The sequence below is a fragment of the Toxorhynchites rutilus genome, chromosome 1 (assembly GCF_029784135.1).
Source record: "Toxorhynchites rutilus septentrionalis strain SRP chromosome 1, ASM2978413v1, whole genome shotgun sequence".
Taxonomy (NCBI): Eukaryota; Metazoa; Arthropoda; class Insecta; order Diptera; family Culicidae; genus Toxorhynchites; species Toxorhynchites rutilus.
In genome coordinates this window covers 95,832,209-95,847,243 of record NC_073744.1, presented here as the reverse complement: position 1 = coordinate 95,847,243, position 15,035 = coordinate 95,832,209, and positions in this window count along the sequence as shown.

Genomic DNA, 15,035 nt, shown 5'->3' with positions numbered 1-15,035 from the left:
CAGCTTGGGACATGTTGTACTGTAAATTACATTTAATGCGACTTGCCGAAGCACCACTCAGTGTCGCATTGGAGATGATTTTAACCTGTAATTGAACATTTGCGATGACAGTGGTACAGCTTTCACAGTTGGAAAATTTCTTCCCATCCAGCTTGGGACATGTTGGGTCATAATTTGGACCCCCATAGAGTTTACAAAAATCCAATTAGCTAATTATCGAACTAAAATTACTGTACTTTCAATCTGGAAGCAATTTAAGAATTGGTGAAAATTGAATAATCGAGAAAGTCCCCAACCATCAATAAGTTCAGCACAACTGCAAAATTCTCATACTCTTAATATCCTGGCAAACAAATTATGAAAAATCAATTTGTGTTTTATTATTATTTTGGATAATATTTTAGAATGCCTTGAACTGTATTTCGTAAACTCTTTTTTGAAAGGTTTAATGGCCCTGATAAGCGCCGTGTTTTATGGAATGGTTCCAATTTAGAAAACTTTGTACTCGTGGTTTTGAAAAAAAAACCATTTCGAACGCCATCGATGCTGCCTTGTTCTGGATTTGCCACCAAAGCAGTTTGTATGAAGAACAAACTTTTATCTTCTGCTCGTCACTCGCTGAAACTGCCTATTCTTGTCTAGATGTCCACCGAACCGAATGTGGTCTGTTCTGAATGCGGATTTTCTTATCGTCGCGAACAGCTTTGCCAGCCAACTCGATCACTTCGGCGGCTGAAACTATATAACGCCGACTAGGTGGACTGGAGCACTGGTACTAACGCGCTCGGCATAGGGATTTTGCCTTTCCCTTCACTTTTCCTCCTTTGTCATGTCCAGACATGGCTGCTTGTGTTGGTTTGTTGATATGTTGTGATGCGAAACAATGTGGTGTATGATTTGGATGAGAATGATCGTTACGGCAGCGGAGCGGGGATTTTTAAGCTGACTGGCTGGCTCGAGAATTACGCATGTGTGAGACTGCGACCAATGTTTCGTTCATATTTTTTCTTTTTCCTTTCCAATCGGGTTCATTGTATTTCGCTGCTGCTCTGGTTGCCCGTTTTGGTCGGTACGATATAAGGAGCACAAAATGCACCAATCAAAAATGGGCACATAGTGCATTTGGACAATGCTTGATATTTCACAATTATTCAATTATTTATCTCAAGAAAAATGAAATGTTATTCGTTATGATAGATGCGTAGATATATTTCCTATCAATTGATGCAAAAACCTTTGCGATCTATTGAGAAATGCTCGAGTTATAAGCGTTCCAAATCTTGCATTTTTACCTACTTGTTCAGTGCCTAGATTTTCATTTCACCCCCTATATCTTCCGGTTAGACGTAGTCCTACGTCAAAAAAAACAGAACATATCACGAACTAAAATGTTTACTAATGTAATGTTTACTAATGTCTACTATGTTTGGATTCTAGAGCAACTTCATGGAAGTTTGACTTTTGTCAGCAATTGGAAATACTTTTTTCACAATTAGGTTGCTGAAAACTTCAGTCGTCTAAAACTAAGGCTCAAGCAGAAAACTTTTCGTCTCAATCTAAGTCATACGGAGTCAATTAAATTTTTTTTGACGTAGGACTACGTCTTTCATTTCTATACCGGGGTGTAAAACCAAAGTTTCGAGAACGAAAGCGTTACGCTGGAGACCGAGATTTTGAGCGTTAATAGCTCTTAAATAACTGAACGAAATGGTATGATAAACACTTCATTTGAAAGATAAAATGTCTACGCGTCATATACTTGTTACTTTTTCATCCAAAAACTTGTTTCAATAGTCTTAAAATTGCTTTCAAAACAGGCTATTGAAATCAAAAATCGGTATATAAGCGAGCGCCGCTCGTAAACCCACTCAGTTATGATTGAACAGCGATTGGAGCATGTTGTCGCTGTTGTTGTGAAGCTAATTTCGTTTATCATGAATGCGCTGATGAACGGTGTCACCAAGAGCCTGTTTGTGCACCTAAGGCCAAAAGGGAATCCATCAGGAGGAGAGTGATGCCACGGTTCCGCTTGAAACATCGGAGCAGCCGCCACACACACACACACATACACGCGCGGAATTCTAGTTGCTATCATCGTTGCTGAAAAATAATCTGCCAGTTCCCCTGGGAATTGAAAAATACATTCATGCGTAATAGTTTATTTTAATGTTTTCTATCCATATAACACTGCAACCAAATACATTTGGTTTTGTTATTTTTCAATCAATCGCAATTAACAGGAAAGCTTCTGAATATTTTTTTCCCCATCAGTGGAAATTTTCGTATCCAATATTGGATGCATAACATGAAAAACGGAAAATGTTTCACATCGCGAAAATCAAGTCATTTTCGAGCGATTATTTGCTTTCTACTCATATAATGCTTCGACCAAATACATTTCGTTTTGGATTTTTTCAATCAAGTACGATCAACGTAAGACCACGTCTTTCGGCAATTTATTAGAGGTGCAATGAATCTTTAGGAATTCCCGCTCTACGCGCACTGGCAAACAATGTTTACTCAACAATTTCTCAAACGAGAAATGGGTGTTGTGAGAAAGGATTAGCGAACGCGAAAACGACAAACGGGAGAAAGATACGTTTGGAGGTTGAAGGAAATTGGCAGAAAACTTCTTCATTCTATCATTCAAATAATGTGATTCATACCACATCGTTTTGCCAGAAAGAGATTATTAATGCTCAAAGGAGGAATCGAGTCCTCCGAGGAAATTACCCAGCGCAAATTAGAGTCGACTATCGATTGCGGCATTCGTACACAAATAGTTTTATAATGCAGTTTCACCAAAGTGATTTCTTCGGATATATTCACTACATCATGTCATGTATTTCATATTCTTCATAAGGAAATCCATATCCATGGCACCTATCGGTAACGAATTATTATCGAAACCACGATTTTCGCTAAATGCTCCTTTCAGTTCGGCCTGTAAAAAACTTTTCTGTACTCTAATCCATCAAATTTGGAGCCCTGAAAAGGGCCGTTGATTATATGCTAAGCTAATACAGCACGCTCTCCTCGGATACGATGGGCCAGCTGGATGTCCTTGGGCATGATGTGACGCGTTTTGCATGGATAGCACACAAATTGGTATCTTCGAATAAGCCTCCTGCAGCGTCATAACCGCGGAACTTTGGAAGCGCAAGTCGGTTTTGAAGTCCTGAGCATTTCCACGAACCAAATGCTGCAAAGGTAGCTTGCGGATCAGCAATTCGGTCGATATCTGATAGCGACGAATTTCATGCGAAGTTCCCGGTCGATAGCGATGTGGCTTCTCCACCTATCCTGCTACTGGTGCGCTTATCCGAGCTGACTTCGTGTGCCTTACCACCGAATGACTAACGAGCTGTCTGCGAAAGACTAACGAGCTCGAGTCCTCACGGTGCGAGAGTAGAGTAAGAAATGAACGAAAGCAAAGGAAGCGTCATTTTATAAACCATAAAAGTATAGAATCTAAATCCCACCCTTATTATATTCGTGAGTATACAGTAAGCTTATACAATAAAGAGGGTGGGGTTTACATTCGATTCTTTTATGTTTTATAAAATGACACTTCCCTTGCTTTCGTTCATTTCTTACTCTACTCTCGCACCGTGAGGACTCGTTTCATCGGGACTAAGCAGACAGCTCGTTAGTCTTTCGGTGGTAAGGCACCACGAAAGCAGCTCGGATAAGCGAATCAGCCGCAGGAAGCATGAAGAAGCCACATCGCTATCGACCGGGAACTTCGCATGAAATTCGTCGCTATCAGAAGTCGACCGAATTGCTGATCCGCAAGCTACCTTTGCAGCATTTCGTTCGTGGAATTGCTCAGGACTTCAAAACCGACTTGCGCTTCCAAAGTTCCGCGGTTATGACGCTGCAGGAGGCTTATTCGAAGATACCAATTTGTGTGCTATCTATGCAAAACGCGTCACATCATGCCCAAGGACATCCAGCTGGCCCATCGTATCCGAGGAGAGCGTGCTATATTAGCTTAGCATATAATCAACAGCCCTTTTCAGGGCTCCAAATTTGATGGATTAGAGTTCAGAAAAGTTTTTTACAGGCCGAACTGAAAGGAGCATTTAGCGAAAATCGTGGTGTCGATGATAATTCGATACCGATAGGTGCCATGGATATGGATTTCATAATGAAAAATATGAAATATATGACATGATGTAGTGAATATATCCCCATATCGAAGAAATCACTTTGATGAAACTGTTTACCATTTGTCGTTTTTAATTGTTGGGAAAGGGCATTATCTCTGCTGACTAAATTCCAAGAAAAAATCCATTCCTTCTTTAAGCGTGATTCATTCTGCTTCGGATCAACGGAACAGTATGATAATCATTTCATACAAAAGATAAAATGTCCAAGAGTTATATGATTGCTATTTATTGAGTCAAAAAATTGTTTCAATAGCTTAATGATAACTTCGAAAACAGGTTATTGAAATCATTCGTATCCGTATGTAGCGCGCCCACTTGGAAACCCATTAATCTTATTGGAATGTGAGATGGGGAAGCTCATACTTACGTCTATGCATTATGCTGTACACTACAGACTTTTTTTCTCCGTACTGATTAAGAAGCCGACCGAACTATCGGTCGACAAGTCAGTCTGCAGTCGGCGGGGGCTCTTAATTTCGTTTTTGCAGGCCGAACCGAAAAAATTTCAGTCGAGTTAACTCTTTTTTACAGTAATGCTTTTGAATCCGGACACTTTGCATTACATTCAATATCATACCACAGCCATAACATTTATTTCATGTTGATTTTATGCGATTAATAGTTGCTAATATAGTTACTGATAGTTTCTTGATAGTTACTTATCAATCGCATTAATTCAACATGCAGAAAATGTTGTGGCTGCGGTATGGTATTAAATGTAACGCAAAGTGTCCGGATTCAAATACATTACTGTATACTTACTTCGATGTTATTCGTTTCTCTCTCAGGGTAAGCAACGAATATAATAAGGGTGGGGTTTAGTTTCCTTACTTTTATGGTTTATAAAATGACGCTTCCTTTGCTTTCGTTCATTTCTTACTCTACTCTCGCACCGTGACGACTCGTTTGTTTGGGACCAAGCAGATAGATAGTTAGTCTTTCAGTGGTAAGGCACACGAAAGCAGCTCGGATAAGCGCACCAGCCGCAGGATAGGTGAAGAAGCCACATCGCTATCGACCGGGAACTTTGCGTGAAATTCATCGCTATCGGAAGTCGACCGAATTGCTGATCCGCAAGCTACCTTTGCAGCTTTTGGATCGTGGAATTGCTCAGGACTTCAAAACCGACTTGCGCTTCCAAAGTTCCGCGGTTATGACGCTGCAGGAGGCTTATTCGAAGATACAGGACAGGACAGGACATTCATTCAGGCTTATTCGAAGATACAGGACAGGACAGGACATTCATCTGGCCCATCGAATCCAAGGAGAGGATGCTATATTAGCTTAGCATATAATCATCGGCCCTTTTCAGGGCTCCAAATTTGATGGATTAGAGTTTAGAAAAGTTTTTTGCAGGCCAAACTGAAACGAGAATTTTCGTTTGGATGCCATACAGCATCGAGAAAATTCCGGAAAGATCTAATCGTTGCTGAAAAATAATCTGCCAGTTCCCTGGGAATTGAAGAATACATCCATGCGAAAGAGTTTATTTTAATGTTTTCTAATTATATGGCGAACACAGCGACCAAATACATTTGATTTCGTAATTTTTCAATCAAGTGTAATTAGCTGGAAAGCTTCTGAAGATTATTCTTTCCCATCAGTAGGATATTTTCGTATCCAATATTGGATGCATAACATGAAAAACGGAAAATGTTTCGTATCGCGAAAATTATATAATTTTCAATCGATTATTGCTCAGTCGCCGAAATTTTCATACTCAGAGAGTTCATTCTCCTCTAGTTTGCCTTCCAAATTGCCATCGTAAACCACACCTTCTCTCGATTCAATCACGCACGAAAAGCATACTGAAATGATATTCTGGTGGTGAAACCGATTCATTTTTCGTGAGGCGTCGTGCACAAATTACGTAACGCGATAAGGGGGAGGGTGGGGGGGGGTAGATGTTGCGTTACTTTCTGTTTATTAGAGATAGGAAATTGCGTTACGAAAGGGGGGGGGGAGAGGTGGTTCAAAATTTGGATTTTTAGCGTTACGTAATTTGTGCACGACGCCTGAGGACATCGACAAGACAACATCGTTACTGAACGAGCTGAACGGCGAGGGATCGAGGGATTCATTACCTGGCCTGACCTGACCTGAAATGCAATCAGTTTGTTTTAACTGTGAGGGAGCGCAGAAAAGCCGATGCTGATACTCTCGTGACCAAGAGAGTATCGAAATACGGTTCCTCGGGAAGACATAGAAGCAGCCGCCACACACACACATACACGCGCGCAACTCTTTTCGTTTGCTGGTTATCGAGAGGAAACCTGGAAAAAAAAGATCGTTGCTGAAAAATAATCTGCCAGTTCCCCTTGGAATTGAAAATTACATTCAAGCGAGTTTATTTTAATGTTTTCTATCCATATGATACTGCGACCACATACATTTGGTTTTGTGATTTGTCAATCAAGTGCAGTTAGCAGGAAAGCTTCTGAAGATTATTCTTCAGAACAAGGTTTTTTGTATCCAATATTGGATGCATAAAACCTTGAGTCTCCAACGTAACACTCTCGTTTTTGAAGTCACCCAAATATTTATTTATTCATTCATTCAGGATGGATTTAGATACAACTTCAAACAAATGATCTCTAAATCAACGATAGTCCTACGTCACCCTTGCGGTTATACCATAGATATAACCCACTTCCTGTTTTTCAAGTTCAATTCACATGAAATAAACTTGCAACCTTATTTACCATGCACTGTCAAATGTTTATCCGTCAAAGGAACAAAAGATTGTGTGACTCTGACTTTGTTCGTTGTGGCTCTTCACTGGGCTAGAGGCGAATGAACTGCAAAGTTTAAAGCCTCTTAAAAACAAAGAAAGAAGAAGAAAGAAGAAAAATATATTCATTACGATTTGTTCGCTCGTTGGATTCACATGCAGGTGTTTCTAACAAACACGAAGGCACCGAAGACTAGTGGAATAGTGGAAAAGCCGCCAAAAAGTTCGGCACGGCGCAGAAGAATATCTCGGAAACCGACAAGAAGAAGGAGAAGGAAGCAAACGCTAAAAAGGGTCCTTTTCAGGTCCACAAAATCATCTTTAATCTAAAGAGTTTATTGTTTTGTTATCACTCGATATCTCCATCTTGTTCGGTTAAACCTTCCTGTTTAGCGAGTGCGTTTGCCACTCGCCACAGTTGGAAAATTTCTTCTCATCCAGCTTGGGACATGTTGTACTGTAAATTACATTTAATGCGACTTGCCGAAGCACCACTCAGTGTCGCATTGGAGATGATTTTAACCTGTAATTGAACATTTGCGATGACAGTGGTACAGCTTTCACAGTTGGAAAATTTCTTCCCATCCAGCTTGGGACATGTTGGGTCATAATTTGGACCCCCATAGAGTTTACAAAAATCCAATTAGCTAATTATCGAACTAAAATTACTGTACTTTCAATCTGGAAGCAATTTAAGAATTGGTGAAAATTGAATAATCGAGAAAGTCCCCAACCATCAATAAGCTCAGCACAACTGCAAAATTCTCATACTCTTAATATCCTGGCAAACAAATTATGAAAAATCAATTTGTGTTTTATTATTATTTTGGATAATATTTTAGAATGCCTTGAACTGTATTTCGTAAACTCTTTTTTGAAAGGTTTAATGGCCCTGATAAGCGCCGTGTTTTATGGAATGGTTCCAATTTAGAAAACTTTGTACTCGTGGTTTTGAAAAAAAAACCATTTCGAACGCCATCGATGCTGCCTTGTTCTGGATTTGCCACCAAAGCAGTTTGTATGAAGAACAAACTTTTATCTTCTGCTCGTCACTCGCTGAAACTGCCTATTCTTGTCTAGATGTCCACCGAACCGAATGTGGTCTGTTCTGAATGCGGATTTTCTTATCGTCGCGAACAGCTTTGCCAGCCAACTCGATCACTTCGGCGGCTGAAACTATATAACGCCGACTAGGTGGACTGGAGCACTGGTACTAACGCGCTCGGCATAGGGATTTTGCCTTTCCCTTCACTTTTCCTCCTTTGTCATGTCCAGACATGGCTGCTTGTGTTGGTTTGTTGATATGTTGTGATGCGAAACAATGTGGTGTATGATTTGGATGAGAATGATCGTTACGGCAGCGGAGCGGGGATTTTTAAGCTGACTGGCTGGCTCGAGAATTACGCATGTGTGAGACTGCGACCAATGTTTCGTTCATATTTTTTCTTTTTCCTTTCCAATCGGGTTCATTGTATTTCGCTGCTGCTCTGGTTGCCCGTTTTGGTCGGTACGATATAAGGAGCACAAAATGCACCAATCAAAAATGGGCACATAGTGCATTTGGACAATGCTTGATATTTCACAATTATTCAATTATTTATCTCAAGAAAAATGAAATGTTATTCGTTATGATAGATGCGTAGATATATTTCCTATCAATTGATGCAAAAACCTTTGCGATCTATTGAGAAATGCTCGAGTTATAAGCGTTCCAAATCTTGCATTTTTACCTACTTGTTCAGTGCCTAGATTTTCATTTCACCCCCTATATCTTCCGGTTAGACGTAGTCCTACGTCAAAAAAAACAGAACATATCACGAACTAAAATGTTTACTAATGTAATGTTTACTAATGTCTACTATGTTTGGATTCTAGAGCAACTTCATGGAAGTTTGACTTTTGTCAGCAATTGGAAATACTTTTTTCACAATTAGGTTGCTGAAAACTTCAGTCGTCTAAAACTAAGGCTCAAGCAGAAAACTTTTCGTCTCAATCTAAGTCATACGGAGTCAATTAAATTTTTTTTTCAAGTTCAATTCACATGAAATAAACTTGCAACCTTATTTACCATGCACTGTCAAATGTTTATCCGTCAAAGGAACAAAAGATTGTGTGACTCTGACTTTGTTCGTTTACGTTTTTGGTCGACGTAACGAGAAGTAAAATTGAATTAAAATTAAGTCTGGAACACTTCAAAAATACAGAAATTTTAGTTTCTGTTAAAATGTCGGGCCCTTATGATTTTGAACGCTAGCATTGATTTAGGAAAAAAACTAGTTCGTTCATTTCATTTGCTTATTGTTACTTTTAATAACAACACTTTTCCTATGGATTGGACTATTATAAGAAAAGTAACATACATAAACAAAATCTGTGACGTCACAGATTTAAAAAATCTTCCCACCTTTCATTTTCCATCTCGAGATAAGAGCGTATAGATCACGTTGGCCATGCTTCACTGTCAATTTTTCGTAAATTTGGAAAAATGTCGTCGAACGAAAAAGAGCGTCGTGAATTAATCCTGCGCACTCATTTCGAGAATCCGGAGTTGTCACATCGGGACATCGGTAAGATGCTGGGAATCGTCCAATCCACAGTCAGCAGAGTACTAAAACGATACTTCGAGAACCTAACCATCGACCGGAAGGTGAAGAACGGCAAAAATGGATGCTCAGTGAAAAAGATCACAAGCGCGTAGTTAAGCAGTTTAGACGTGATCCGAGATGTTCGGTCCGGGATGTCGCCAATAAGCTGAATTTGTCAAGTTCATTCGTCCAGCGGATCAAGCAGCGGGAGGGCCTGCGTACATATTGGGCTGTTACAAAAGTTTATGATTTGCTCAGCATCTACTATCCTACACGCGAATGATATGTCCACCAATACCTATCATCGCTCACGCACCGTGTTACAGTCGAATACGACCCATCCACATGCCTATCTTATGTCTAGCATAAGGCATCTCAAGTGTTGAGAAAGTTCGTGCACCTCGAGGAAGGTTCTTTTGAAACAAATCAATAGAAACCATCCTATGCGCGATCAGTGTGACTACCCGCACATATCATCGCTCACGCACCACGTTGCAGTCGAATGTGACCCATCCACATGCCTATCTTATGTCTAGCATAAGGCATCTCAAGTGTTGAGAAAGTTCGTGCACCTCGAGGAAGGTTCTTTTGAAACAAATCAATAGAAGCCATCCTATGCGCGATCAGTGTGACTACCCGCACATATCATCGCTCACGCACCACGTTGCAGTCGAATGTGACCCATCCACATGCCTATCTTATGTCTAGCATAAGGCATCTCAAGTGTTGAGAAAGTTCGTGCACCTCGAGGAAGGTTCTTTTGAAACAAATCAATAGAAGCCATCCTATGCGCGATCAGTGTGACTACCCGCACATATCATCGCTCACTCACCACGTTGCAGTCGAATGTGACCCATCCACATGCCTATCTTATGTCTAGCATAAGGCATCTCAAGTGTTGAGAAAGTTCGTGCACCTCGAGGAAGGTTCTTTTGAAACAAATCAATAGAAGCCATCCTATGCGCGATCAGTGTGACTACCCGCACATATCATCGCTCACGCACCACGTTGCAGTCGAATGTGACCCATCCACATGCCTATCTTATGTCTAGCATAAGGCATCTCAAGTGTTGAGAAAGTTCGTGCACCTCGAGGAAGGTTCTTTTGAAACAAATCAATAGAAGCCATCCTATGCGCGATCAGTGTGACTACCCGCACATATCATCGCTCACGCACCACGTTGCAGTCGAATGTGACCCATCCACATGCCTATCTTATGTCTAGCATAAGGCATCTCAAGTGTTGAGAAAGTTCGTGCACCTCGAGGAAGGTTCTTTTGAAACAAATCAATAGAAGCCATCCTATGCGCGATCAGTGTGACTACCCGCACATATCATCGCTCACGCACCACGTTGCAGTCGAATGTGACCCATCCACATGCCTATCTTATGTCTAGCATAAGGCATCTCAAGTGTTGAGAAAGTTCGTGCACCTCGAGGAAGGTTCTTTTGAAACAAATCAATAGAAGCCATCCTATGCGCGATCAGTGTGACTACCCGCACATATCATCGCTCACGCACCACGTTGCAGTCGAATGTGACCCATCCACATGCCTATCTTATGTCTAGCATAAGGCATCTCAAGTGTTGAGAAAGTTCGTGCACCTCGAGGAAGGTTCTTTTGAAACAAATCAATAGAAGCCATCCTATGCGCGATCAGTGTGACTACCCGCACATATCATCGCTCACGCACCACGTTGCAGTCGAATGTGACCCATCCACATGCCTATCTTATGTCTAGCATAAGGCATCTCAAGTGTTGAGAAAGTTCGTGCACCTCGAGGAAGGTTCTTTTGAAACAAATCAATAGAAGCCATCCTATGCGCGATCAGTGTGACTACCCGCACATATCATCGCTCACGCACCACGTTGCAGTCGAATGTGACCCATCCACATGCCTATCTTATGTCTAGCATAAGGCATCTCAAGTGTGAGAAAGTTCGTGCACCTCGAGGAAGGTTCTTTTGAAACAAATCAATAGAAGCCATCCTATGCGCGATCAGTGTGACTACCCGCACATATCATCGCTCACGCACCACGTTGCAGTCGAATGTGACCCATCCACATGCCTATCTTATGTCTAGCATAAGGCATCTCAAGTGTTGAGAAAGTTCGTGCACCTCGAGGAAGGTTCTTTTGAAACAAATCAATAGAAGCCATCCTATGCGCGATCAGTGTGACTACCCGCACATATCATCGCTCACGCACCACGTTGCAGTCGAATGTGACCCATCCACATGCCTATCTTATGTCTAGCATAAGGCATCTCAAGTGTTGAGAAAGTTCGTGCACCTCGAGGAAGGTTCTTTTGAAACAAATCAATAGAAGCCATCCTATGCGCGATCAGTGTGACTACCCGCACATATCATCGCTCACGCACCACGTTGCAGTCGAATGTGACCCATCCACATGCCTATCTTATGTCTAGCATAAGGCATCTCAAGTGTTGAGAAAGTTCGTGCACCTCGAGGAAGGTTCTTTTGAAACAAATCAATAGAAGCCATCCTATGCGCGATCAGTGTGACTACCCGCACATATCATCGCTCACGCACCACGTTGCAGTCGAATGTGACCCATCCACATGCCTATCTTATGTCTAGCATAAGGCATCTCAAGTGTTGAGAAAGTTCGTGCACCTCGAGGAAGGTTCTTTTGAAACAAATCAATAGAAGCCATCCTATGCGCGATCAGTGTGACTACCCGCACATATCATCGCTCACGCACCACGTTGCAGTCGAATGTGACCCATCCACATGCCTATCTTATGTCTAGCATAAGGCATCTCAAGTGTTGAGAAAGTTCGTGCACCTCGAGGAAGGTTCTTTTGAAACAAATCAATAGAAGCCATCCTATGCGCGATCAGTGTGACTACCCGCACATATCATCGCTCTCGCACCACGTTGCAGTCGAATGTGACCCATCCACATGCCTATCTTATGTCTAGCATAAGGCATCTCAAGTGTTGAGAAAGTTCGTGCACCTCGAGGAAGGTTCTTTTGAAACAAATCAATAGAAGCCATCCTATGCGCGATCAGTGTGACTACCCGCACATATCATCGCTCACGCACCACGTTGCAGTCGAATGTGACCCATCCACATGCCTATCTTATGTCTAGCATAAGGCATCTCAAGTGTTGAGAAAGTTCGTGCACCTCGAGGAAGGTTCTTTTGAAACAAATCAATAGAAGCCATCCTATGCGCGATCAGTGTGACTACCCGCACATATCATCGCTCACGAACCACGTTGCAGTCGAATGTGACCCATCCACATGCCTATCTTATGTCTAGCATAAGGTATCTCAAGTGTTGAGAAAGTTCGTGCACCTCGAGGAAGGTTCTTTTGAAACAAATCAATAGAAGCCATCCTATGCGCGATCAGTGTGACTACCCGCACATATCATCGCTCACGCACCACGTTGCAGTCGAATGTGACCCATCCACATGCCTATCTTATGTCTAGCATAAGGCATCTCAAGTGTTGAGAAAGTTCGTGCACCTCGAGGAAGGTTCTTTTGAAACAAATCAATAGAAGCCATCCTATGCGCGATCAGTGTGACTACCCGCACATATCATCGCTCACGCACCACGTTGCAGTCGAATGTGACCTATCCACATGCCTATCTTATGTCTAGCATAAGGCATCTCAAGTGTTGAGAAAGTTCGTGCACCTCGAGGAAGGTTCTTTTGAAACAAATCAATAGAAGCCATCCTATGCGCGATCAGTGTGACTACCCGCACATATCATCGCTCACGCACCACGTTGCAGTCGAATGTGACCCATCCACATGCCTATCTTATGTCTAGCATAAGGCATCTCAAGTGTTGAGAAAGTTCGTGCACCTCGAGGAAGGTTCTTTTGAAACAAATCAATAGAAGCCATCCTATGCGCGATCAGTGTGACTACCCGCACATATCATCGCTCACGCACCACGTTGCAGTCGAATGTGACCCATCCACATGCCTATCTTATGTCTAGCATAAGGCATCTCAAGTGTTGAGAAAGTTCGTACACCTCGAGGAAGGTTCTTTTGAAACAAATCAATAGAAGCCATCCTATGCGCGATCAGTGTGACTACCCGCACATTTCATCGCTCACGCACCACGTTGCAGTCGAATGTGACCCATCCACATGCCTATCTTATGTCTAGCATAAGGCATCACAAGTGTTTAGAAAGTTCGTGCACCTCGAGGAAGGTTCTTTTGAAACAAATCAATAGAAGCCATCCTATGCGCGATCAGTGTGACTACCCGCACATATCATCGCTCACGCACCACGTTGCAGTCGAATGTGACCCATCCACATGCCTATCTTATGTCTAGCATAAGGCATCTCAAGTGTTGAGAAAGTTCGTGCACCTCGAGGAAGGTTCTTTTGAAACAAATCAATAGAAGCCATCCTATGCGCGATCAGTGTGACTACCCGCACATATCATCGCTCACGCTCCACGTTGCAGTCGAATGTGACCCATCCACATGCCTATCTTATGTCTAGCATAAGGCATCTCAAGTGTTGAGAAAGTTCGTGCACCTCGAGGAAGGTTCTTTTGAAACAAATCAATAGAAGCCATCCTATGCGCGATCAGTGTGACTACCCGCACATATCATCGCTCACGCACCACGTTGCAGTCGAATGTGACCTATCCACATGCCTATCTTATGTCTAGCATAAGGCATCTCAAGTGTTGAGAAAGTTCGTGCACCTCGAGGAAGGTTCTTTTGAAACAAATCAATAGAAGCCATCCTATGCGCGATCAGTGTGACTACCCGCACATATCATCGCTCACGCACCACGTTGCAGTCGAATGTGACCCATCCACATGCCTATCTTATGTCTAGCATAAGGCATCTCAAGTGTTGAGAAAGTTCGTGCACCTCGAGGAAGGTTCTTTTGAAACAAATCAATAGAAGCCATCCTATGCGCGATCAGTGTGACTACCCGCACATATCATCGCTCACGCACCACGTTGCAGTCGAATGTGACCCATCCACATGCCTATCTTATGTCTAGCATAAGGCATCTCAAGTGTTGAGAAAGTTCGTGCACCTCGAGGAAGGTTCTTTTGAAACAAATCAATAGAAGCCATCCTATGCGCGATCAGTGTGACTACCCGCACATATCATCGCTCACGCACCACGTTGCAGTCGAATGTGACCCATCCACATGCCTATCTTATGTCTAGCATAAGGCATCTCAAGTGTTGAGAAAGTTCGTGCACCTCGAGGAAGGTTCTTTTGAAACAAATCAATAGAAGCCATCCTATGCGCGATCAGTGTGACTACCCGCACATATCATCGCTCACGCACCACGTTGCAGTCGAATGTGACCCATCCACATGCCTATCTTATGTCTAGCATAAGGCATCTCAAGTGTTGAGAAAGTTCGTGCACCTCGAGGAAGGTTCTTTTGAAACAAATCAATAGAAGCCATCCTATGCGCGATCAGTGTGACTACCCGCACATATCATCGCTCACGCACCACGTTGCAGTCGAATGTGACCCATCCACATGCCTATCTTATGTCTAGCATAAGGTATCTCAAGTGTTGAGA